The 26,199-nt window shown below is 28.2% G+C and overlaps 1 protein-coding gene across 1 annotated transcript in view; it reads left to right on the top strand.

Moving 5' to 3' along the window:
* Positions 1–25,579, top strand: part of LOC113370055 (transcription termination factor 5, mitochondrial-like) — a 148,095-nt gene extending 122,516 nt beyond the window's left edge. The window contains exon 9 of the mRNA XM_026610715.1: positions 25,516–25,579. The gene's annotated coding sequence lies outside the window, so the exon portion shown is untranslated. The remainder of the gene's footprint in view (positions 1–25,515) is intronic.
* Positions 25,580–26,199: the final 620 nt, after the last annotated feature.

Below are 26,199 nucleotides of genomic sequence, written 5' to 3'. Positions count from 1 at the left end.
ACGTTTTCGGGCGTACGGATCAACCGATTTGAATGGTTCAAAAAACATTCGATTCCTATTGATAGGGAAAAGAGCTGATTAGTTTTTGGCAAAGGCAGGTCAAGCCGTTTCGGAGATACGGAGCAAAGAGTGCAGAAAATAGAAATCGAATTTTTGAGAGAACGGAGTATCCGATTTGAATGATCTAAAAAACATTCAATTAGTAATGATTGGAAGAAGTGTTTATTAGTTTTTGGCAAAGGCAGGCCCAGCCATTTTGAAGATACGGAGCTAAATATGTAAAAAATGGCAGTTTTTGAGAGAACTAAGCGTCCGATTTAAATGATTCAAAAAACTTTCTGCTTGTCTTAACAAAATAATTGATTTTGGAAAAAAAAATTTGTTCCACTTTTTTTTTTTTTTTTTTGTATATCGAAAATATTTCAGATTTTATATTTAATTCTTAAGACAATAGTTCTAATATACTTTACAAATAATTTCAATTCTGCAATTCAGTTTATATAATTCTTATAAATATTACACAATGTTACAATATTTATACAATTTGAAAACATTCAGTATTCCTCGAACATTTCGTTACGGTACGGGAAGTTCCAGCAATTTGCCTTAAGGCACGATGCCATAATTGCCTCAAGACAGAATTCCACTTCCAGCTAGTTTTAGTTTTAATTTTGAATTTCGTCGTATTCGTGAAGCACATACAAAGTTTTAAAATCTTTTCAAAATATTTTGCAGCAGAAATAAATTCTTTTAAAGCATTAGCTTACAAGTTGAAGTACAATACCGCTCGATAACTACGTCCAAGTTATTTAATTTTTTGTAAATCATTGGTTTGCTTTAGATATTTCTTACGCTCGTTGGGCCCCCCTAGCTCGGAGCCCTGTTTCAAGCCATTCTGTATCGGATGAGACCAAATTTCTAAAAAGTATGTGTATGTGTGTGCGTGTGTGTGAACAGATTTTTTGCCGTAAATCTACGTTTTCTCAAAAACGGCTTGACCTATTTCGAAAATTTATAAGCCATTCGATGAAAACGATCGGCCGGGCCGTTTCTTTGTAAATCGCAGAAAAATGAAAAAAATTCCATCCACGTTTTAGCCCGCAATTCTGAATCGATTTTGAAAATTCAAAAACCGTTCGAGAGATATTGGTTGGTAATCGTGCTGATTAGTTTTTGGTAAAGATCAGCCGGGACATTTTCTTGTAATAAAGTTTAAAAATAAAAAATTATGACGATTTTTATGATTTTTTTTGACGGTCATAATCATAGTTTTAAAGATCATACTAAAAATATTACGGACCTACGACAAGTCGTTTAATTTCAAAAATTCTTCAAAGTTTGCACAAATTAGTATCGTTCTTTTGGCATTTGTCAAAATTAGACTTTTGATCGACGTTTTCTCAAAAACGCCGTTTTCATAGAGAATACTCCGAGTTAACGTGTTTGTTCGTTTTCAATTATGTATAATAATTCCACTCGGAATACTTTTAATTACTCATAAATTAATTTCTATTTTGTTGAATAAGTATTTATACATATCGTGAAGTTCATGTAACTTGCCGCAAGGCAAAATACCAATACCAACTAGTTAAATCATAAATTTTCATAAAGATCGAACGTCACTACTTAATCAATAAAATTAAAAGAAGAAATTGTTAATGGAAGATTATGTGATAATTGAATTTAAGAAAGTGGTATTTGTTTTAAATTTTTATTTAAAAAATACGTTTTTTAATTTCCATTTATTCTAACGTTGAATATATTCACTAATATTTCATGTTTGATTTTCAAGAAAAATTAAGTTTTATGTATTTTTTGTTATTTTTATATTATTACAACTAAATTATAATTATACCTCTAAATCAATACTTGACTTTTCTGCCTTTCGTATAATTTCATAATTTTAAATAAAATATAAATTAGTCGAAGTTGGTTTGCTAATTGTGATAAAATTCATTAAAAATTGTTTTAGCCAGTAGTAAAACAGGCGTGTAAATGACTATTAACGTTTATTAAACAAAATTAGATAAATTAAAAATTGAGTACCACGATAGGGCCCCATCGGAAGACTTTGCCACGGGCCCCGGAGGGTCTAGTTACGCCACTGCACAGTAACTATACTTAACAATAGCAATCACTCAGTAGGTACTACGGCATAAGGGTCTGCAATCTATGGTCAACTTGTAAGCAAGAGATTTTTCACACAAAGTTGAATGGACCCACATTATTTATTTGATTCTGAGTTTAAATAATACATGTTGCATGTATTGATAAGCATCTTTTCGGGAATACCACTCCGAGCGTTTATTCCGTTTTTACGTGGAACTATTACGGTAAAATCTTCTTTAATGCATTATGCCGAATATGATAACGCCGCATGCATACTAAATATTATTTAATGAGACAGGAAAAAAATCCCCGATGGCATTGGAAAACAAAATTTACACAATGAGATTTAAAATGTAATTTATTTGCAATGTAATTGCCGTCTTGTTAGCATGGTGATTATATACATGGCTGCAAATAATCATTTAAATTGCTAATTTAACTTGGGATGCGCGATTGAATATATTAACTATTAATTGTCTTAATTCACTTATAATTTTTTTATACGTGTTGAAACAACAAGACAAGTGGATACAAGACACACACACGCGCTCACATACATGTATACTTAAAGATATATAAAAAAGATATATTTAAAGATGTATTTTTTAAAAAAGATATTTTCTGAAGAAGTAGTTTTCAAATTTGAAAATACTTTAAATTCTTTGTATACTTCTTTAAAATCAAAAACACTACATAATAAAATTGTTGACTTCGTTTACAAAGTGAATTGTAATGATTGTGAAAAAGTCTATATTAGAGAGAGTTCACAATATATATATATATATATACATATATCTAAGAGCTTCAACATAATTATAATTCAAAAAATAAAAATCAATACAAAACAATGTTATCTGACCATATGCAAAATTGTAAATACATTTTTGATTTAAACAATCCCATTATTTTATATATCGAACAAAATGTTGACCTAAGAAGGTTTGCTGAATCTGTTTTCATTTTTTTAAATTCACAATGTGTAAATGAGAGAAGTTCTTCTTCTTTGCTTTATGAGAGCTAACAAAATTTAATTAACGTATGTAAGTCTGATTTTTTAATATTTGAACAATTTTTTACCACTTGATATTTTCTTTTCTTCTTTTTTTTCAGAATTCAAAAATGTTTAATTACTTGATTTTATTTTTAAAATTCTATATATACGAGTATATACATATTTTTTGTTTTTAGAACAAAATATTGATGTTATAATTATCAAATTTTATATAAAATAATTTTAAACTGGTTTGGTATGTATAATTTTAATTCTGTTTTATTTTATTTTATTACTTTATATTATTACTCTTTTTGTATTTTAGCTGAATGATGAGCTAGTATAATAGTTCGAAACGTATTAAAGAAGATTTTATATTTACTTTCTGTCTTTATTTTTTCGACTTGTGGCTGAAAAACTTTAACAATATATATACGAGTCATGTATATATATATATACCAGCTGACCCTTTGTTTAAAAATATTTCTAAAAAAAATGTATATAAAATAACCAATAAATACTCATTATGAATGTCAAGTATGTGGTATATAAGTGAAATATGAATAGTTTAACCACTGCAAAGCCTGCCACATATAATTGTTTTCGGTGCCGATTGATAGTCATAGTACTAATCTGAAACTGATTTCATTTAAATTGTATTACACATTTAGAGATGCAAGGTTTTGATATATAATTATCACTGCTTTTCATTAATTCATTAATTTTTTAATTAGGAGGCATACTCTGTGCATTCATCTCTTAATTATACTTTGGTGTTTTTAGTAGTTTGAGTGAGATTTGAAAAACTCTATGGAAAAAACTACAAAATTTTCAAGATATTTCAAAGCATAAAAAAATTAAATTTTTCAAAATAATTAATTTTTTCAAAATTTTTAAAAATCTTAAAATTCAATTTTTTCAGTGTTCTAAAAGAAAATTGAATTTTTTTTTTAATTTCAATTACTGGCGTGGGAAGTTCGAGCAATTTGTCTTAAGGCACGATACTATGCACCACTAGTTTGTTGCAATTTTACTTCAGTGCAAAAAATGGTTTCTGAGATCTAACGAAAAAAGTAAAAAAAAGCCATTTGGCGGTCAAAAATGATCATTATTAGACATATGCACATCAAATTATCAGATATTTTATAGAGATTTTAAGAATAAGTGTAAATTTTGTTTACATGGGTTCCGTACCAATGTTTATCCGTTAGACGGCGACGTGGCGCTTACGCGCTTTATAATTCGTCTCTATGCAGTTAAAGCATTACGATTGTTTTGAAAAAAAGTTCAAAATTTCCAAAATATGTCAAAATAAAGAAAACATTTTTTTCAAAAATTTTTTTAAAAAAAAAAAAAATTTTTTTCAAAGGAAAGTAATTTTTTGTCCAATTTATAGTTTCTCAAAAATCTTATTTTTTCGAAGTAAATTTTTTTCAAAAATGTTATACGTTTTTTAAAAAATAATAATTTTTGATACGGGAAGTTCCAGCAATTTGCCTTAAGGCACGATGCCATGCGCCCCACTAGTTTATGGATATTTTGATAATAAGAACAAATTATGTTTACTTTTCTATGAGTTTCGTACCAATGTTTACCGTTATACTGCAACGCGGCGCCCATGCACTTCTATATTTCGCTTCTATGCAGCTATACAAATAACGTATCGCGATTGTATTGAAAAAAACTTCAAAATTTTCAAAATATTTCAAAGCATAAAAAAATAAACATTTTCAAAAGGGTCATCTTTTTCAATTTTTTTAAAAAATTTCTTTAATAAAAGAAAAGTGAATTTTTTTAAGACACGATAGCATGCACCACTTCAGTGCTAAAAATGGTTTTCGCTTACAAATCTTTCATCAATTTTTTTACATATTTTTTATCAGAAATAATTTTTTATTGTGACACTAAATTGGATAACAAAAACAAATAATTTTTCACCATTATTCCCAAATTAAAAAATTTGTTTGCCTTAATCCATAATATTTTAAATAGTTCTTTTCAGAGTCATACCTTTTTTTTTATATTTTATTTTTAACAGCAATCAGAACCTTACGTCCTATAAGCTGTTGGGCTGAAACTTCTCCTTACTTCGCATTTTCTTAAGATGGTAACCCAATGGTTAATCCATACATATTGGATGATTTTGTTATTAGAATTAATCTAATAGGGCTAACATTTTATTGGTACAGCAATGCCGGGTGAAGGCTATTTTCACTTGGTAACATATTACTATCTATATTTCCAAGTGAAAATCGTTGTCACTGCTGCCTGACAACAGGCTGCTCGAAATGGGTATCTAACCCGAGACCTCTGAAACAAGTCCCGTTGCTCTTAACCGCTTACCTACGGGCGAGCCCTAGAGTTATACCTGAGGGTTGAAAGTGTAGAAATGAGTGCTATATTATCACAGTTCTGAAAATATTTAATATAAACAATTTTGACTGCAATATTGCAAGAAGTAAGTAAAACAATATTTTGGTTTACCTCGGTAATAAAATATTAGTCGGAAACATTGATTACTCCTCCACGATTCCCTTCCCTTCCTCATATTATGACTGGGAACAATTTCTTCGAATGTTAAGCGATCGCAATGTTCGTTGCAAATCATCATCATATCAATTAATGCACCTGCCAAATCATTAACTTTTTATGTTGCAAAACAATTACATTTTACTTTCGTATATCGTATTCCATAATTCCGAGAAATAACTTTTCATTGTTAGCTTATTATCTTATATGGAACATAAACACTTTAAAATAAACGCGATACAAGTATATAACTGTTGAGTTGAACATTAGTTTTCACTCACCAGCAATTAGTTTTTGCATAGATAATTTATATTCAATTACCTTAATATTTATTTTGCTCAGCCATAACGATGATTTGTTTTCAAATGTGTGCGTTGGGTACGGTTGTGACATGTATTTCTTGTTCTTTTCGGGTGGAGATTAAACAAATAAAAAAACTTACTTTACTAATACATGTAATTCACTTTTTCCCTACTAACTGGTTAATTAATAAAATTATTACTGATAAAAAAGTTAAATAACCGTACCCTGTCTCCCCTACTCAACCGAAGAGGTACTTGAGAAAAATATGCAATTGTTCTTTTTTATAATGTTTTTATTGACTGATGATCAAAATTCAATAGAAATAATGTTATAAATTTGTTAGTTTATTAAATATTCAGTTATTCAGTTTTATAAAATAGCAATTGTGAATCCCCATTTTTACCGCAATATATTTACCGCACATTAATAAAACAAAATGTCTTGCCTGTTGTACATTTGACTAAGTTGTTATTGACAATTGATATTAATTTAGTTTTGTCATCTATCAAATTGATTGTATACCCAGAATCATCATAGAATTGAAAACTGTGAATGCCAGTATGCCAATTTAAAATTATCATAACTATTACTAAAAATTTCTAATTATTTGGCATGTTAGTATTCTTCTTTTAGATTGATTATATATTAACACCTTAATTGCCATATCTGTCATATGTGTCCGACGCTAAGAAGTCATGATCCATGTCAGATATATATGTCTAACATTTCAGTGTCCGACAAACGATACATTTGCAAAATATTTTGAAATCAGAAACATAATCTGAATATTTATTAACCTATCAGAAACAAAATCTGAAAATTTATTAACAAAGAGTTTTAATATAAAGCCGTGTCAGTCAAATATGTGTGCCATAAAAAATAGTGTTCTTTCAGGAATTTTGAAAAAAATACTTTGAAAAAAATTTGATACATTAAATTTTCTTAATACAATTTTTAAATATTTTTTTAATAAAGTTACCATGGCCCATGTGAAATTTTCTAATATTATCGTGGCGAACTGTATTTCGTATATGAATATTTGATGATGATTTGATGGCATTATTGCCAAGACATCAGTTATATTTGAGAAGAGAATAGCATTTGGATTGTGCATGGATTTATTTTTTAGAGAAGTTTATCATAAAATTACGAAATACCACGTGGATAAGAAGGGTCTACTAAAATATCACGTGCATTTATTTTTTATCTGAATTTAAAAAATGATCACTGAAGGGGACAGAAGGGTCCAAAAATAATTAAAAATCGATAAATAAAATTTCAAAGTTTTAAACAGCATTTGATGAAACGCGATGAAAATTTTAACTAAATAGCTAAATCTCATTTCTTATTGATTATTTTCTTGGATTACTTAAGTCGAATATTTACACGTATCGGGAAGCTTATGCAACTTAAGTACAATTGTATTCAGTCAAAATGCTTTCTGCACCTATAGGTGTAAAAAATTACTGTAGTAATTTTGGGTATTATCGGTCTTGATTTCAATTTCTATTTTATTATAGAAAACTAACCTTTTTGAGTAAAAGGTGACCATACATTCCGGTTTGGCCGGGACAGTCCCAGATTTATCTTACGTCCCGTTTTTTTTAAAAACAATATTTTCCCGGATTTAGATTTTTTGCCGTGGATTGTCCTAGGTTTCCGAAAAATATAGGTTTTGAACTGATACTTTGCAATTATTTGAAAATGATATATATTATGTTACGATTGTATATGTAAGTAATATGTGTCTTAAGACAACGAGCATGCTTATTAATACGTAAAAGGAGAATTAATTAATACATTATGAATGAGAAAATTGATGATTACAAAATTCCAAATACGGGTTAAAATAGTTTCTCACATTAATGATTTCAATTAGCAGAAATTATAAAAATGGACTTTTTGACTACCTGACACAAGAAGTAATGTTTTACTTGATGATCACCTTATTATAAGGTCAAAAATATTTTTTTTTGATATTTATGGTTCAAATTCTTGTTATCATTTAGGCGTACCTTAAGAAATGGATGGTGTGCTCGTATGTGAATTATGTGTAGTGTATGTATATATATGAAAATACATACAATGTGAACTTATATTATATTAAACGTGATATACACGATGTTTAATGTATTACATAAGCTGAATTCTGAGAACATTCTGCGAATATCTCGGTTGATACGACTAACTATCGCCGTTTTGTTGTGGGTTGTTATGTCCGGACAGTATCTTATATTATAATGTATGTTATTCCACGAAATGTTTGTGCATAAGATAAAGTATAATGTGAATAGTTAAGACATGAGTGTTTCCTAGAATTCGTCTGTCCTACTTATCTCATGTACCTGTTTACCAACAGGTAATTAAGCAAATGATATTTCCGAGCAATAATAAAAATCCGCAATACAATCACTTTGGTATACTAAATTCTATTTTCGTCTATGACATTTTTACTTCAGATATACCTAAACTTTTATAATTGTTATTGCTTTTTTAGGATTTCCTTTTATGTCAATAATTGATTAATATTTTGGTAGCTTTTTTCTCTTTAATTTTGATTTTTTTAATTAGAGATTTCAATGATATTAATGTAAAGTTCCATCATGGCAATATAGTGTTTTTTTATCTTCCTGTAGATTGAGTTATTAAAATCGCATAAAAATAAAAAAAAAATTATATATATATTTATGCTTTAAACCTTGGCATACTCTTAGATGGATGTATGTGTGTGTTATGCCTTAAAAAGAAAGAATATATATTTAGTAGAAACTCTACTGTAGAGTTATTCTAAAACATTCAATTTGAATTGACAATGTACCACATACGTATGTAGTATTGTGGTAATGTCAGTAGAAAAAAAAAACAGAAAAAAATTTGGATAATTTGCTGAACTGAAATTTGGATAATTTGCTCAATTTTGATGGTCTTCCTCTGCATTAATCTTAATATCTTCAGTTGTGGTGAACAGATTAGTATGATTTTTTTATTGTTCTCATTTTGAATTCAACTTTCAGTTAATTGAAAAAAAATGTTTTTGCAATTTTTTAACAATAAAAGCAGTCTATTGTTAACATAGGATTTACATACCCTTTTCCCAACTCGAATCGATTGAAATAAACAACATAATTAACTTCCCGTAGGGCAAATTATAATAATCGCAAAAAAATCGAAAATGAAAATTTTTATATATCTTTACGTTTCAAAGGTTTTTGAATATTTTATACCTTACAAACCTTACAAATACCTTACAAATACATGCTTACAAATTTTCGTCGACGATTTCGGGAGCACAGATAAAGCGATTTGTATAATTCAAAAAACATTCGATTCGTATTGATAAGGAGACGTGTTCATTAGTTTTTGGCAAAGGCAGGTCTAGCCGTTCCGAAGATACGGGGCAAAAAGTGCCAAAAATGGTAACTCAGTTTTTAGAAGAACGGAGCGTCCGATTTCAATAATTCAAAAAACATTTTACTTGTATTGACAAGATGAAGAATTGATCATATTTTAATGAAGGCAGGTTTAGCGGCTTCGGAGCCAAAAAAATGGCAAAAAAATGCCATTCGGCGGTTAAAAATGATCATTAGACATACGCACATCGAATTATCAGATATTTTATAGAGATTTTAACAATAAGTATAATTTTTTTTACATTTCTATGGGTTCCGTACCAATGCTTATGCGTTAGACGGCGGCGCGGCACTTGCGCGCTTTGACATTTCGTCTCTATGCAGTTCAAGCAATACGATTGCTTTGGAGAAAAGTTCAGAATTTCCAAAATATGTCAAAATGAAAAAAACATTTTTCTTTTCAAAAAAAAAAATTTTTTTTTAAAAAAAGTAATTTTTTGTCAAATTTATAGTTTCTCAAAAATCTAATTTTTTCGGAGTAAAAATTTTTCAAAAATGTTAATCGTTTTTAAAAAAATAATAATTTTTGGTACGGGAAGTTCCAGCTATATGCCTTAAGGCACGATGCCTTAATTGCCTTAAGACAGAATTCCACTTACAGATAGTTTTTCTTTTACTCTCTACTACAAAATCTCTTTATATGATGTTGGAGTTAGATCCAAAGATTTTAAATACACCCAGGCCTCGCTATACGGCCGCTCTTTATACGGCCTTTCGCTATAACGGCCCTCTTTAATTAAGGTACGTTTTCGATATACGGCCTAAAATGTTTCGCTATAACGGCTTTTTTCTCTATGTCGATATATTGCGCAATCTCGGTTTTGAAGATTTAAAAAACGAATCTGATGTGCTGGATCTACTTGCAACTGATAGGAAACCCCTTTCATATGAGGAACTCATTCAGTTGCAAGCAGAGCCGGCAATTGATGAAGATACAGAACCTGTTGTATCCAAACAGCTAACATCAAAAATCATGTCGAGCGCTTTTTCATATTTTGAACAAGGTATAAACATCTTCCTTGAAAACGATCCTGACATCGAACGTAGCGCTTATGTTTATCGAGGAATTAACTCAGCCATTAACTGTTATAAATCACTAAAGGAAAAAATAGACAAGAAGGCAAAACAAACAAGACAAATTTTTCAACCCACCAGCGCAAAATGATGGTGACAGTGATCTGTAGGTTTTAGTTGTTTCATTTTTATTTGAAAATTATGTAATGTTTTTGAAGTTTTTTATTTTATGTAAAATTTATGTTCTTGTTAGATATGTTTATAATTTAAACAAAATAAAAAAATAAAATGCATTTTGAATGAAACCATATTATATATTTATTAAATTTGGAACCGATCCCATTGAATTTGTATGAATACGTATTAGAATAATTGATTCGTTATACGGCTTTTCGCTTTACGGCCAAGTTTTGCGGAACGTATCTAGGCCGTAAAGCGAGGCCCCTGTGTATTTTTGAGCGCTAGTCGCGCAGAACGCTATGTGTTGAAATACGCAGCGCGACGTAATGAAACATGTGAGAACTTGCAGTGCTGCAGGCCGTATGAATTCTGTATGTTATGCGATTAGATAAGGACTAAAATGCAGGTTCAAGCATTGGCAAAGTACAATGACTAAATGCCAATTCAACCTCTACCAAAAACTAACCAAAAATTGCATTAATAGCTCTTTTACGCGCTGTCATTCAAAGAATCAACACTAAATTTGTAACTAATATAATAAAAATTCCTTGCAATGCCAAACTTTGACAAAATAAGAGCAGATCGATTTTCAATTCATTCTATTTGTGTCCTTATCGGAAAGTAAAATGCCTTCGACCAGTTTTATTACGTCGAGTTAGGGAAAGGATATGTAAATCCTATGTTAACAATAGACTGCTTTTATTGTTAAAAAATTGCAAAAACATTTTTTTTTTCAATTACAATAAAACAATTACAATAAAAAAATTATACTGATCTGTTCACCACAACTGGAGATATTAAGATTAATGCAGAGGAAGACCATCAAAATTGAGCAAATTATCCAAATTTCAATCGTAAATATTTTCTTTAAAAAAATTTTTAAAGCAAAATTCTGAAATACGTGTAAAATGATTTTATGGATAGTATCTTAAACAAATTTTCAGATAATTCTAAAATGTCATATCTTTTTTAGCCCAAAATCCGTACGATTTGTAAAAGAATGACCCTTATATACGATGGATTGGTCATAAAATCAAATTTATATTGGTTGTGACACCTTGATATATTTGAAAAATGGTTTACTTTATAGAGATTCACAATTAATAATTCAAAATCTGTTCACATTACGTTTATTCTTGGGAAAGATACATGCCCACCTGTCGCAATTTATAACGAACAAATTCCAAGCCGAGATCACGTAAGGTATTTGGGTATGTATCTGGACAAGAAATTGAACTGGAAAATCCATATTCAAAAAAAGCGTGAACATCTAGAACACCTTCGAAGGTCGATGTATTGGCTCCTCAGTAGTAGATCAAAACTGTCGATGTACAATAAAATTTTATTATACAAAGTTATTCTCAAACCAATTTGGATGTATGGCATCCATCTATGGGGTGCTGCTAAAGTCAGTAACTTACAAATAATGCAACGATTTCAAAATAAAATACTCAGACAAGCAATATCCGCGCCAAGGTATGTACCGACATGGCTAATTCACCAAGTCACGGATACACTGACAATCAGTGAAGAAATTAAAAAGAGTGCCCATAATTTCAAGACTAAAATTGACTACCATCCAAACGAACTGATTGCAAGTCTTTACAACACCACACACAATATAAGATTAAAAAGAATACAATTAATTGATCTAACATATTAATCAGTAATAAGTTGTTCTACAATATTATTTAAAATAGGTGTGTGTGTATGTGTATGTGTAGTCTGTGTAATGTACTTTATTTATAATTGTATGTATATTTGAGTTTCTTTTTTTTCTTTATTATACCAAAATTACAATATAATTTAGTACACTAATAAAAGTGAACCACTGGGTTTTCCTTTTAAAATTTAATATGTTATTTGTCAAAAGAATTACTCAATGTTTTTTTATTTAGACAGATTGTAATTTATAAGAAAATAAAAAAAAAATATTGGTTGTGACAACGAATGGGGTCAGTAGTGGCAAGCATAAAAACAGGTTAAAAACAATAGGAATAAATACCAAAATCATTTATAACGACTTTTATTGTCGTTAATAACAATAATATGTAACACAACACAACATAAACATTTGACAAATCCTAGAAATAATATATAACAATATATAACTAAACATAATTTTTAACAAAGTTAACATGAATTCTTCGTGAAATCTTTTTTTCTTGTTTTCAATTTTTCTTTTTCTTTCTCTTTCGTATTAAACCTTAGATTTTTTTATTTTTTTAATTTTCGCCCGAAAAGAACAAGAAATACATGTTACAACCGTACCCCAAAATTTGTCACAACCGTACACGACGCGCATTTTTGAAAACAAATCATTATTATTATGACTGAGCTAAATTACCTAAGCAACAACTAATTGCTAGTAAATAACTATTTATGTTCAACTTACAGCTAAATAACACTAAAGTAATCTATCTGTATACAATCAACAGTCCGTTATACAGATCATGTTAATGTTTAAAATGTTATAATTGAAGTAAAAAAATATTATCTGGGTTTATTGAAACAAAATAAATGTTTATAAGATACTAGTTATAACATGCAACAATGGTATTGTCTGGTATGTAGTGAAGCCTATACATATTATTTATATATGATTGTTTATAAGATGTGACAATATTTTATTTGCACCTATTAATTATAGTTAACGTTGATTTAGGAGAAGAATTGCTTACTTTATAAACATGTTAATTTTTTTTAAATAAGCAAACAACATATCAGAGGTATTATTGTCATCTTTTGCCGTTACTGCTTGTACTTTTGCTACGTAGTTATAACATGTGTTAAAACTCTCCTTCGATACTCAGGTTGTTGGGTTATAATTTAACCCTTGTAGCTGTGGACTGTATTAAACACTGCATATTATGTATTTGTTGCAGTTCTAATTACAATCACTGATTTAGTACTAAGTTATAAATGAAGAAACATATATTTATTTTTATTTGTTATTTACATGTTGTTAAGCAGATTTTACTTTTAGAAGTGAACAGCTAGTTCTATTAAAACACTTCGCTACCCCCTCTACCAGGGGTAGCAACCATTCCGTGTGAAGCTTAATGCCCTGAAGTTTTGTCACTTTCAATATAATATAATAAAAGACAATATAATAAAACGAAAAGACGTCCGAACACTGCTTGTCCCAGTAAATGTTACAACTAGCCCCGAAAACGGTAAAACCTCGCTTTTCCGAGAAAATGATTAATTGTGAAATAAAGAACAATATAGTTTTGAATGTAATTTTGTAATTTTACTTGACTAATTAGAGGAATATTTACAGCATCAATCCAGCTTTTAATCAATCAAATATAATCATTGGACCTTCAAGATATATTAATTTAATATAAAACTGCTATAACAAGACTCTCTTACACTTCCCGTAGGGTAAGTTATTGTAATGGGTCGAAAATCGAAATAAAAATTTTTTACATTTCTCGACGTTTTGAAGGTTTCTGAACATTTTGGCATACCTCAGAAAAAATGGATGTGTGTGTGTATGTATGTATGGAAACAAATTTTCAGTCACGTTTTCGGGCCCACGATCAACCGATTTGAATGGTTCAGAAAACATTCGATTCCTATTAATAGGGAGATGAGCTAATTAGTTTTTGGCAAAGGCAGGTCCAGCAGTTACGGAGATAAAGAGCAAAAAGTGCAGAAAATAGAAAACGAGTTTTTGAGAGAACGAAGCCTCCGATTTGAATGTTCTAAAAAACATTCAATTAGTAATGATTTGGAGAAGTGTTTATCAGATTTTGGCAAAGGCAAGCCCAGCCATTTCGTAGATACGGAGCTAAATGTGCAAAAAATGGCAGTTTTTGAGAAAACTAAGCGTCCGATTTAAATGATTCCAAGAACTTTCTGCTTATCTTAACAAAATAATTGATTTTGGAAAAAAAAATTTTTGTTTCAACTTTTTTTTTTCAAAAAAAATTTTTTTTGTATATCGAAAATAATTCAGATTTTATTTTCAATTTCTGACTGAAGTTCTACTTTGAACAAATAATTTCAACTTTGCAATTCAGTTTATATAATTCTTTTAAATATTAGACAATCTTACAATATTAATAATAATCTATTTTAAGTTCTAGCAATTTGCCTTAAGGCACGATGCCATACATCCAACTAGTTTTGAATTTATATTGTTATAAATAGTGTTATTGATGTCAATACTGAAGACTGTTTGTATAGAGTTATTTTTATTTTCTATTATTAAATTTCAGGAAATCAGTAACTTAACAATAACAGACAAAATAATGAGAAAATTGTTAAAAAAACTAAGAATTTTTTAAGCCATTAAAATAATATGGACAAAAATGCGATTAATAAAATAAAAAAAATTAGATTTATAATATCAGAAATTCAATTGTTAATTTAGGTAAAAAAAATTATTTGATCATCACGTTGTAAAAAACATCATCATTACGGTAACCTTTACTCGCATGTTGTGCCAATTTTAATGCATGTTTAATGCTTCTTGCAAAAGCAAATATGTTTTTTACTTCTATTGTAACTATTTATGGTGCAGTTGTTAGATGAAAGAAAAGCATGTTTTTACCAAATTTGGTCGTTATGTTTGACTAATCCTCAGAAAAACAAAGTTCTTTGTAGTCATATGCGTCAACGTTCCGATGCAGCGTTACTAAGCCGTTAACCAATTGAGTCCAATTAAGAAACAATTTAGTTGGAGAGGATTGGACTCCATATATATAACTATATATAACTATATATATATATATATATATATATATATATACTATTTTATATCTAGCTTTGCAGTCGCTAACAGCATACTATGTGTCTTGAATATAATAAAAATAATTTGTGTCATTCAGAATAAAATGCTTATCATTAGTCTGATTGTCTTACCTAACACTTTTATGGACGCCTTTAATCTATCCACATATAAATAAAATAAATACCAACATGATTTATTCTAAACCACAAAATAATTATGCATTTATGTTTTTTTTTCATTTCATTTATGTTATTAATAATAAAGCATTATTGCTTTGAGAGAAAGAAACGTAATTATGATTTCAGAAAAGAAAATATGTGATTAGTTTTGTAATTATATAACATTTAAACAATACAAATCCATATATATATTATTGCAGCAATAACAAGCTATAGCTACATAGCAAGTGCTTGAATTATTGGAAATTATTTTATATTTTTCTTGGTTAGCAAAAATATTTCAGAGATTTATAATATAAAATATCATTTAATTTTACCAATATCACGTATTCAATAACTGCCTAAAAATGTTATTTAGGCAGTTATTTAGATTGAATTTTTAATTCATGTTGGGGAGAATGAATCAATCGAGTTTTTTGAGAAAATGAAATTAAAATTCGATGCCCATATTTTGAATACAATAGTTTTTGAATTCAATGCTTATGTATAATTTTATGCTTAATTATAAAACCTCAGAATCTTACATTTTAGCTACATTCAATGCCTATATATATTTTTTTGCATATGTATCTAATACTAGAATCTTACATTTTTTAAAATAACAGATTTTTCAATATTAAAAAAAATTTTTTTTAGGTTTTTCCATTATTTCGAAAAATCTTTTTCATTATTTTTTTTATTTTTAGTGTGCACTATGGTTTTAAGTTTGAGGCTCAATATATCATGATACGAATTTTAAAATTTATGTTATACATTGATAATTTTATATAGAGCAGAGCGGGGATTGAAGGTCCGCGGGTAAAAAGATCTATCACCAATATTTCGAATACAAGTAAAGTTAGGAATTTTTTAACAACAATATTTGAAAGTAAAAGGAAAAAGACGTGTTAGCAGCCATCACCTTGATTCTTACGACATTGCTGTCAGATAAACAGCAAATTTAAAAAATCTGTAACAAAATTATTTACTTTCGTTGTTAATTTTTTTGGGGTTGTGAGAACAGTTGTTTAGTTTACGAGACTTTGATATATTTCTTAATTCTATGTTATTCAAATGTTTTATAAGATTTATTGGTGGTTTTAAGTTGGATTCAACGGTTTTTTATAACCTCTGTGAAAACTTATACCTGGGTGGTATAAAAAGTACCAACTAAACCTTTATCCTGGTGTAAACAATAGGAAATAATAAATAAAAAAGAAAATAAAGTTAAAAAAAACAATTTTACAAAAATAAGTTAGATAAATAGTTATTCTAACTAAGTACATGATTATTTCTGATGAAATACCAGATCAAGATTATATGCAGTGTTGAAAAAATGCACCAAGAAATTTTATATCTTGGAGGTTAAATATAGCTATTATTTTGTAAAATCCCTTTGAAATTAAAAATAAGACGTTGGACCTGTTTGCCCCGTAAATCTGGTTTATCTTCTGAAAACGTCGTATTAAAATTAAGGTGACGGCTCGTTATGCACCTTTCGCCTTCTACTTTAAAATAGTACCACTAAAGAATTATATACCACGCTTGTTTCTGAAAAAAAATATATTCAACCTAAAAAGGACCTTTAAGCTCCGCTTTACCCTTTTTAATTATTACAAGCAACATTTAATGAACTTATCTTTACAATATCATACACTATCAGTTTATATTTTCCATAGCGTAGATTGCCAAGTATAGAATTATATTTATTCTAAGAAAAGAAAATAAGAAATCAAATGGATTGACGGTGAATAAACTTTCGAATAATGAAAAAACTCTATCAATGACGCACTCATCCAGCTAAGTTTATTGCGCATTTAAATCTTTCCTATGTTTAAAAATTATTATTATGCGTCATTTAAAATAATCTATCAAATTTTTTTATCATTCTCGTTATACAAGAATCAGTTTCTTCTTGATCTCTCAAATTTCTTTTAATTTGATGTAGATCAAGCTTTTGTTTAGACGAGAGTTAAGACTATCACGTGAAAGGTGAACTCTTAAGATGAATGATTCATTCAGATACCTGTTCTCTAAAATACTATTACAGGTATGTGTGTAATAATTTATAATCTTTGAATTTACTGCTCTATCTTTAATAGTGAAGGAAGTTCGAAATTAACTGGTGGTGTATGGCATCGTGCCTTAATTGCTGGAACTTCCCGAAATGTTCAAGGAATATTATGTTTTCTAATAGATTATTATAAATATTGTAACATTGTCTAATATTTATAAGAATTATATAAACTGAATTTCAAAGTTGAAATTATTTGTTTAAAGTATATTAAAACATCAGTCAGAATTGAAATTAAAACTTGAATTATTTTCAATATACAAAAAAAAAATTGAAAAAAAAAGTTAAAACAAAATTTTTTTCCAAAAGCAATTATTTTGTTGAAACAAGCAAAAAGATTATTGAATCATTCAAATCGGACGCTTGGTTCTCTTAAAAACTGCCATTTTCTGCACATTTAGCTCTGTATCTTTATGGCTGGACCTGCCTTTACCAAAAACTAATCACCTCTTCTCCTAATCATTACAAATTGAATGTTAATTAGATTATTGAAATCGGATACTCCGTTCTTTCAAAAACTCGGTTTGTATTTCCTGCACTCTTTGCTCCGTATCTCCGTAACAGCTGGACCTGTCTTTGCTAAAAACTAATCAGCACAGCACCCTATCAATAGGAATCGAATGTTCTTTGAACCACTCAAATCAGTTGATCCGTGCGCCCGAAAACGTGGATGAAAAAATTCGGACATACAAAACACACACATCCATTTTTTCTGAGGTATGCCAAAATGTTCAGAAGCCTTCAAAACGTCAAGAAATGCAAAAATTTTCATTTTCGATTTTGGCCTTTTACTATAACTACCATACGGGAAGTTAAGTTAGTTCGCAGCTGCAAATAGTCAGGCAAAATTTAAAATAGATAGAATGTTTCAATAATTTCGTAAGGATCACAAAAAATCTAAGATCATATAAAGTAAAACAAAAGTAAAACATTCTTTTATTTTCCCGCTGACTCTACCATTTTCTCCGCCTATGGGGTAAAAAGAACCAGGTGAGGAATTTTTGAGAAATAGCAAAAAACATAGTTTTACAATGATTATATTGAAATCACATTAAAGTGATGTTCTTTAGTCATTGTCAAGTTTATTATTAGAAAAATTATATCAATATCATAGTATATCATTCAATGATCTACTGGGACTTTACATTGTCACCTTATCTTGAATTGTTTTATTGCAAATTAGGTACTTTACACTACCGAAGCGCTTCTTTATAATCACTAATTAAATGAGATTACTATTTAACCACTCAAGACATAATGCAAGGTAAATACAAAAGGGAATTTATATATATATATATATATATATATATATATATATATATATATATATAGATTATGATACATATACATATACATATATATACATACATATCACACATATATATATATATATATATATGTATATATATACATTTTTATTCATGAGTATTATAATTTGCATTTACATATATGGACCATAGTCTATTGTCTATTCGATTAATATTATAAGGAAGTATATACAGGAGTAAGTAAATTATACATAATTTACCTTTTGCAATTAAAAACCATATAGTTATTCATAAATGAATTCACATATTCTTTGATAAGTATTTCATATGAGGTATTTTTTTAATTAAAACAGCTCAGATTTGTTTTGAAGATAATATTGCACATTTATATCAATAATGACGTAAAAGTGATTTCACAAATTTAGACAAAATATTAATTAATTTAGATTCATTCAAAACGCTGAATAAAATAATTAAAATAGCAGGAAATAATTAGATTAGAACAATATAAATATAAATTACTACAAAACAATTGTATTAAATACCACCACTGCTAAAACATATTTATCGTGAAGAATAAGAATTGTAATCAGGATAAAGAAAAGGAAAAAAATATCGTTTTTATTAAGGATGATGCACAATTGTATAGTAATTTAACAATTATTATGAGTATTTATAGCTATAGATATTCTATCCATTATATTCTTATGTATTATTTAATTTAAAAAAAAACTTCAAGATATTATTTAATACATTTATGACTAACTTCGTATACTTGCCATTCTATACATTGCTGTAGCATGAATAGAAATCATATACCGACATACTATTATTATATATATAGTTTTTATCAATCTATTTTTTATTTATTCAGTGATAATTTATGAAATACAATCATATAATATACTTGTGAAATATATAAGTAATGTTTATTTAATGCTCAGTTTTTTTTCTACTTTTGAATGTGTTCTACCACATGAAATAAAACAAATTTTGGACAGTAAAAGAAAATTGAATAGCCTTTCTAATGATACTAATAAAACATTAGTCCAAACAATCGTACTATACCCGAAAATTAAAAACAAAAATTAATTTTTACTTCTTCATGCACTAAAAAATAATTATTAAACAATATTTGTTATTAATAGTACAAACCGATATGAATAGATACCCGTTATTCGTTTTTTGATATGTTTTACAGTTGCGACAAAAATGACTTTGAATAAAGGGGCCACAAACCGAAATTTTATGGTAGATTAATTTTATATTGCTTGTTGAAAATGATGCACCTGCACAGTTCTGTTTATTTCGTTGACCGTAAGCAGCAAAGACAATATTATGCAGGATGGTTTGCATGTCCATTCGAGGCAAATTATCATTTTAATATCTAATAATAGTTATTAGTTACCCCCATTACATATAACCCCTAGCTTTCCTATATGTATATTCATATATTTAAAATATAATATAAATTTATAACACTATAATTATATTATTCAATTCTTATTAGTTGTTAAAATATACATATAAGTGAATATTATTACATTCAATGTATTCAATAGTAGACTTTTAGTATATTTTAGAAATCTTATCAAAATTGTCGCTTCTTCATTAAAAATATTTTATTTTCAATGTCATTTTTTAGATACGACACACATTTTCAAAATATTTGATTGTTCTATATTTTATCTTGCCGTATTATTGTTAATTCAATGAACTTGTGATAAAAAACAATGCGTAATTGAAATCGATTAAAAACACATCATTATCTTATGTGAGATGTCAGAAAAATATTATATCAAGAGATTGTTAAAGGAAAAGTAGTCTTAATAATACGGTCCCACATAAGATGATTTTTTCTAATTCTAATTCGAATTATTATATCAATAATGTTGTTGCAAAATAATTTATTTCTAATACAAAATTATTCAAAATATTTAAAATTCTAACTTTTTTAAATATCTATGTTGAATCTATTTCTAGTATTATTAACTACTGTCATGCTTATCCACTTACTATGTTATAGTAAATAATAAAAAATATAACTTTTTGAAATATAGAAGGTTATTAGCAGTGTGCTTTAGAAAATTTCTGAAACGTTTCATTTTATAAATGAGTATTAGAAAAGAAATGTTTAACATATCTAATTCAAAAATTCTGGTTACTTCCAAAAAATATCAATATTAATTACATCCTTATGTTTAAACTAATGTACTTTCATTACTGAAGGTTCTTCTGGTTCCTTCCAAAAAATTCTGATTACTTCCAAAAAATATCAATATTAATTGCATCCTTATGTTAAAACTTATGTACTTTCATTACTGAAGGTTGTAAATCCTATGTAAAAGTTTCAATAGGTATTTTGATTATTGTAAAAACACCTGGGGCTAGCTAACTAAAATTTGGGGCTAGTTAATTTGCTAGCTAATTTGCTTTTTTCATGAACTACCTAGACATAGACAACTTAGACAACTTTGCAAAGGCAGTACAAATTGTAAGAAAAACTAATATCAGAAATAAAAGCAAATCTATAGTATTGATGGATACTTCTGAGAAAGTGTGAAAAACAATATTATTATTGGTAGTTGTATTGGCAAACGTTTCAACTAGCCCCAAACACAGGGTAAGTTGTGTCACCGCACTTTTCTAGAAAATGAGTAAGTGTGAAATAATGAACAATAGTTATGGATTTTTTTATTTGGTAGCAAAGTAGTTACGGTATCAATCCATATTTATTTCGTAGAAATGTAATGAGTGGATCTCAAGATATATTCATTTTAATAAAAACTGTTACAGCCCGTACTATTATGTAATAGTGATAGTTTAATGAAAAGTTTATATTTACACTCTTTTTGGACCGAACTGCTGTATTAAATTTTTAAATTCAATAATAAATTTATAATGAACTTTTCTACATATAATTAGAATACGCAATTTTATTGCTAATGTTAAATTCCACCACTCCGGAATTAAGTCGAAACACATAATTTATATTTGAAAGCAAAAGACAACCATATTATTATCAGAGTTTCATACAGTGAGATTAAAAGAAATTAATTAAATATCTTTAAATTTGACCGTTAAATAATCAAAACTAGTTGGAAGTGGCATTTTGTCTTGAGGCAAGTTGCAAAGATTTTCCGATATATGTAATAATTGACACAATCAATCGAAATTTGGATTTAGGTCTTAATATGTTCAACTGTTTAATTCGAGAATCAAGTTTTCAATTCGCTTACAATTAAAACTTCACAATATCCAATAAATTTTTTTCCAACACATTTAAATTATCTGTAATCATATTAATTATATTGCACAGACACGTGCTTGTATGTCCTAAAATTGTAGTTTATTATTTCACATTTCAATAAATTGACAATGTTTGACTTATCACATAACAAAGGCAACTTTTGATACAAACTTTGACTATGATATTTTTTCAAACTTTGATGAATTTTTAAAATTAACCTACTTGTCGTAGAATCGTAATATTTTAGTATGATCTATAAGACCATGGTATCTATCGTCAAAAAAATTACCAAAAACTAATCAGGTCAATTTCCAAATTTCCCAACCAGTATCTTTTCCAACGAATCGTCGATTTAAGGTAAAAAATCAGTTCACACACACACTTTTTCCAAATTTGGTCTAATTCGATTCCGTATGGCTTTAAACGTTGAGAAATCGTAAAATTAGCAAATCGGATTTTTTTGTGAAAACATAAACCTCTCCTTCGGGAATGTAATAAATTATATTTATACATCGTAATTCGCAATTGCAATTATTACCCATAGCTTTATTCGAATTAGTTTTTTATGGTTTTGTAAAAATGTTTTAATTTTATTTTCTTGTTGAAGAAAATTGTAATTTAATATTACTTAATATAAAATGTAACATAAATTCATTTTATGAGTATATTATATTACTAAATATTGTTATTTATTGAGCTCTATAGACGTGACATTGAATGATATACTCCAACGATAAAAATCTTGAAAATCAAATTTTGATTGCAATAATTAAGATTAAATTCTCATCTATATTTATTTAATTCATATATAATAATGTTATCGATTTTTTGAAACCAATCTTTAAGATTTTTTGATTACTGATTACCTATATATACTAGGCCGAGTCTTAAAAATTTCCTAATGTCCGTTGGGTACTTTGAATCGCGAGTTTTTTTTACAATGAAGGTGATTTTGTGTTTTTTGGCCGCTTTGGCTTTGGCCAATGCTACCTCCAATCCTTTCCAATCACTGGCTCAGGTTATGAGAATGCATGCAATGACCAAGTATGTACATGTGCAATTATTACAATCTTCATAAACATTTTATAGGCATCTTGTACATTCAACTTTATACATTGTATTTATTGAATTTTATACTTTACTTATTTTATTTTATATATTTTTATATGATATACATCTTTAGATTTTAAATATATAATATGACAAATTTATATATTCATTCATTTTTAACGGTTTTCAGATTATATTATCGTTAATGTTAAGCTTCACAATATAATCTATTATAATTATTTACTAGTGATTTATTTAATAACTTATGTATAAAATTAATTACATAATTATACAATTTGATCTATTTTGTACAATTCGCAGTTCACTTCAATAAATTCATACTAATATTAATTTAAATTAATTGTTAACTACGAAAACATGGCTCGGCGTTTACCCCTCAAAACTAATAATGAGAATGGTTAGTAAGTTTTGTGTAATGACTTGTAAATTTTTAAATCTTAGTTTCAAATTTAAACTAGTGGTGTATGGCATAGTGCCTTAAAGCAAATTGCTGGAACTTACCGTATCATATATTCAAGGAACTTTAAATGTTGTCAAATAGATTATTATAAATACTGTAACTTTTATTATTCGTATTTTATAGAAAATCTTATAAGATCTTATAAATTGGATGATGCCGTTCATATAAGTTTACATGAAAAGTAAATAAACAGAACTTAATGAACCCCTTCGGAGGGAAGTTGATGGGTTTTGCCTCAAATTTCTAAGAATACATAAACTTGCAAAGTTAACATTATTTATTTGAAGTGTATATGTGTACTACAGAATTTTAGTTTAGAATTGAAATTGAAATGCGTATTATTTTCGATATTCAAAACAAATTATTTTTTGATAATAAAAAAAATATGATATATAAAAATTTTTTTGCTTACCCCAAAAACAATCACTTCATCAACACATGCAGAAAGTTTTCTGACATTTTTTGCACGTTTACCTATGTATCTCCAAAAAGGCTGGACCTGTCTTTGCCACAAAACATTCACCACTTCTCCCCATCACTACGATTTGAATGTTTTTTGAATTATTGAAATCGGATACTTCGTACTCTCAAAATCTCGATTTCTGTTTTCTGCACCTGTTGCTCCGTATCTCCGAAACGGCTGGACCAACTTTTGTCAAAAACTAATCAGCATGTCTCTTTATCAATAGGAGTCGAATGCTTTTTAAATCATTGAAATCCGTTGTTCCGTAAGCTCGAAATCGTCGACGAAAAATTGTATCCATACATGCACACACACGTACACACACACAACCAATTTTTTAAGGCATGCCAAAATGTTTAGAATTATCTTACAGAAGTAATGATATGCAAAAATTTTCAATATACATCTTTGAACAATTACAATAACTTATCCTACGGGATGTAAACTATATAAATGCAACTAGTTGAAAGTGGCATTTTGTCTTATCGCATGTTCCATAAACTTTCCGATAAATGTGAATAATCGATTCAGTGAATAATAATTTTTTGATTTATATCCCAGTCTACCTGTCTACCTCTCTACAAGCCTAATTTTCTGCTTTTCTACTTGTTTATATTTTTTCTACCAGTTTATCAGTATACCAGTCTATCTTTCTAACTGTATATTATTGTACAAGCTTTTTACCTTCCTTTCTACTTTCTACCCTATATTGTTTACCTGTCTACCTTTTCAGTCGTTTACCTGCCTACCTGTGTAACTGTCAAACTGCTTACCTGTTCTACCTTTTGCCTTCTAACTTCTCTAAAATTGTACCAGTATATATGTTTACCTGTCTATCTCTCTACATATTTACTAGTATGTAATTCTATTTGTGTATGAATCAATGATATTTGATTTGTCAAGCTCATATTTGAAAAATAAATTTTTTAAACAAATGTGCGTTTCCAATATCAGTGGTCCTGCCTTCGCAAAAATGTAACCAAATCTTTATTTCATCAACACAAGTGGAATGTTTTTCGAATCATTTAAGTCAGATGTTCCGTTTTCTCAAAAACTGTTATTTTTACACTATTTGCTTGATATCTTGTCTCTGCCAAAACTAATCAGCCTGTCTCCCCATCAATAAGAATCGAATATTTTTTAACCATTGAAATCGGATGGTATGGAATGGTCGATAAGCATTTGTATTTACACCTACACACATACTTCCATTTTTTCTACGTATAGACATATAAAAAAATCATTTTTTTGCTATTACTGTAACTTACCCTACGGAAAGTTGAAGATGTGTCCAAGAAAATAAGAAAAAAGTAATTCATGTTATCTCCAAAGGGTTCCACAAAATGTTTGTCAACTCTGCGAATATATATCATCGAAAGTAGTCACAGAAGTAGGTCGATCGTTTAGATTTATAGATCGCTTTACAGTTTTTGTACTAGAACAATTTATGTGATATTATCTTGTTAATGGCATTTACAATTGTCTCCTTTATAGAAACTCAGATGATGTCGGCCTTTCAGCTAATATTAATGAACAAGTTGACGCCATCATGGACAACATTGGTGAATTCTTTGCCAGCGTTGGATTGGATCCCTTGAATTTGCCCGAATTAACAGAAGGCTTCAGCGCAGTAAGTTTGAAAAAAAAAATAACTTCAACTTATTTAAAATTTTGATACTCAAATCACTAGACGAGAAATATTTATTATTTGTTATTTATTACCATTATCCGTTAAATGCAGAATATGTATTTTTCTCTCAACCTTCATTTAGTCTTTATTGCACTGCAAAAGCCTGTGGAATTTTTTTTTTATGAACGCTTATATCCTAAAAGCCTTTATGCTTCGAACATGTATTATATCATTTTTCTAAGGCCAATTGTGACAACAAATGATTACATTATACTATACTATATTGAAGTTAAGTGTGAATATGAGCAAAATTTGATTTTTAGTCTATGTATTTTAACTTCCCATAGGGTAAGTTATAGTAATCGCAAAAAATCGAAAATTAAAATTTTTATTTATCTTCATTTATATATACGTTTTAAAGGTTCCTGAACAAAATGTTGTCGGAATTAACAGAATTAACAGGAATTAATAAACAGTTAAACAACTGTGCTGAATATTCTTTAGTAAAAAGCGGCCAGTGCGGTCAGTCAGTTTCTTAGTAGGGTAGA

Source organism: Ctenocephalides felis, unplaced genomic scaffold, assembly GCF_003426905.1.
Source record: "Ctenocephalides felis isolate EL2017-DRISC unplaced genomic scaffold, ASM342690v1 CF-g0.4_SCAFFOLD_01492, whole genome shotgun sequence".
Lineage (NCBI taxonomy): Eukaryota > Metazoa > Arthropoda > Insecta > Siphonaptera > Pulicidae > Ctenocephalides > Ctenocephalides felis.
The sequence above is the reverse complement of the archived record's forward strand: the minus strand, read 5'-3'. Positions and strand labels throughout refer to the sequence as shown.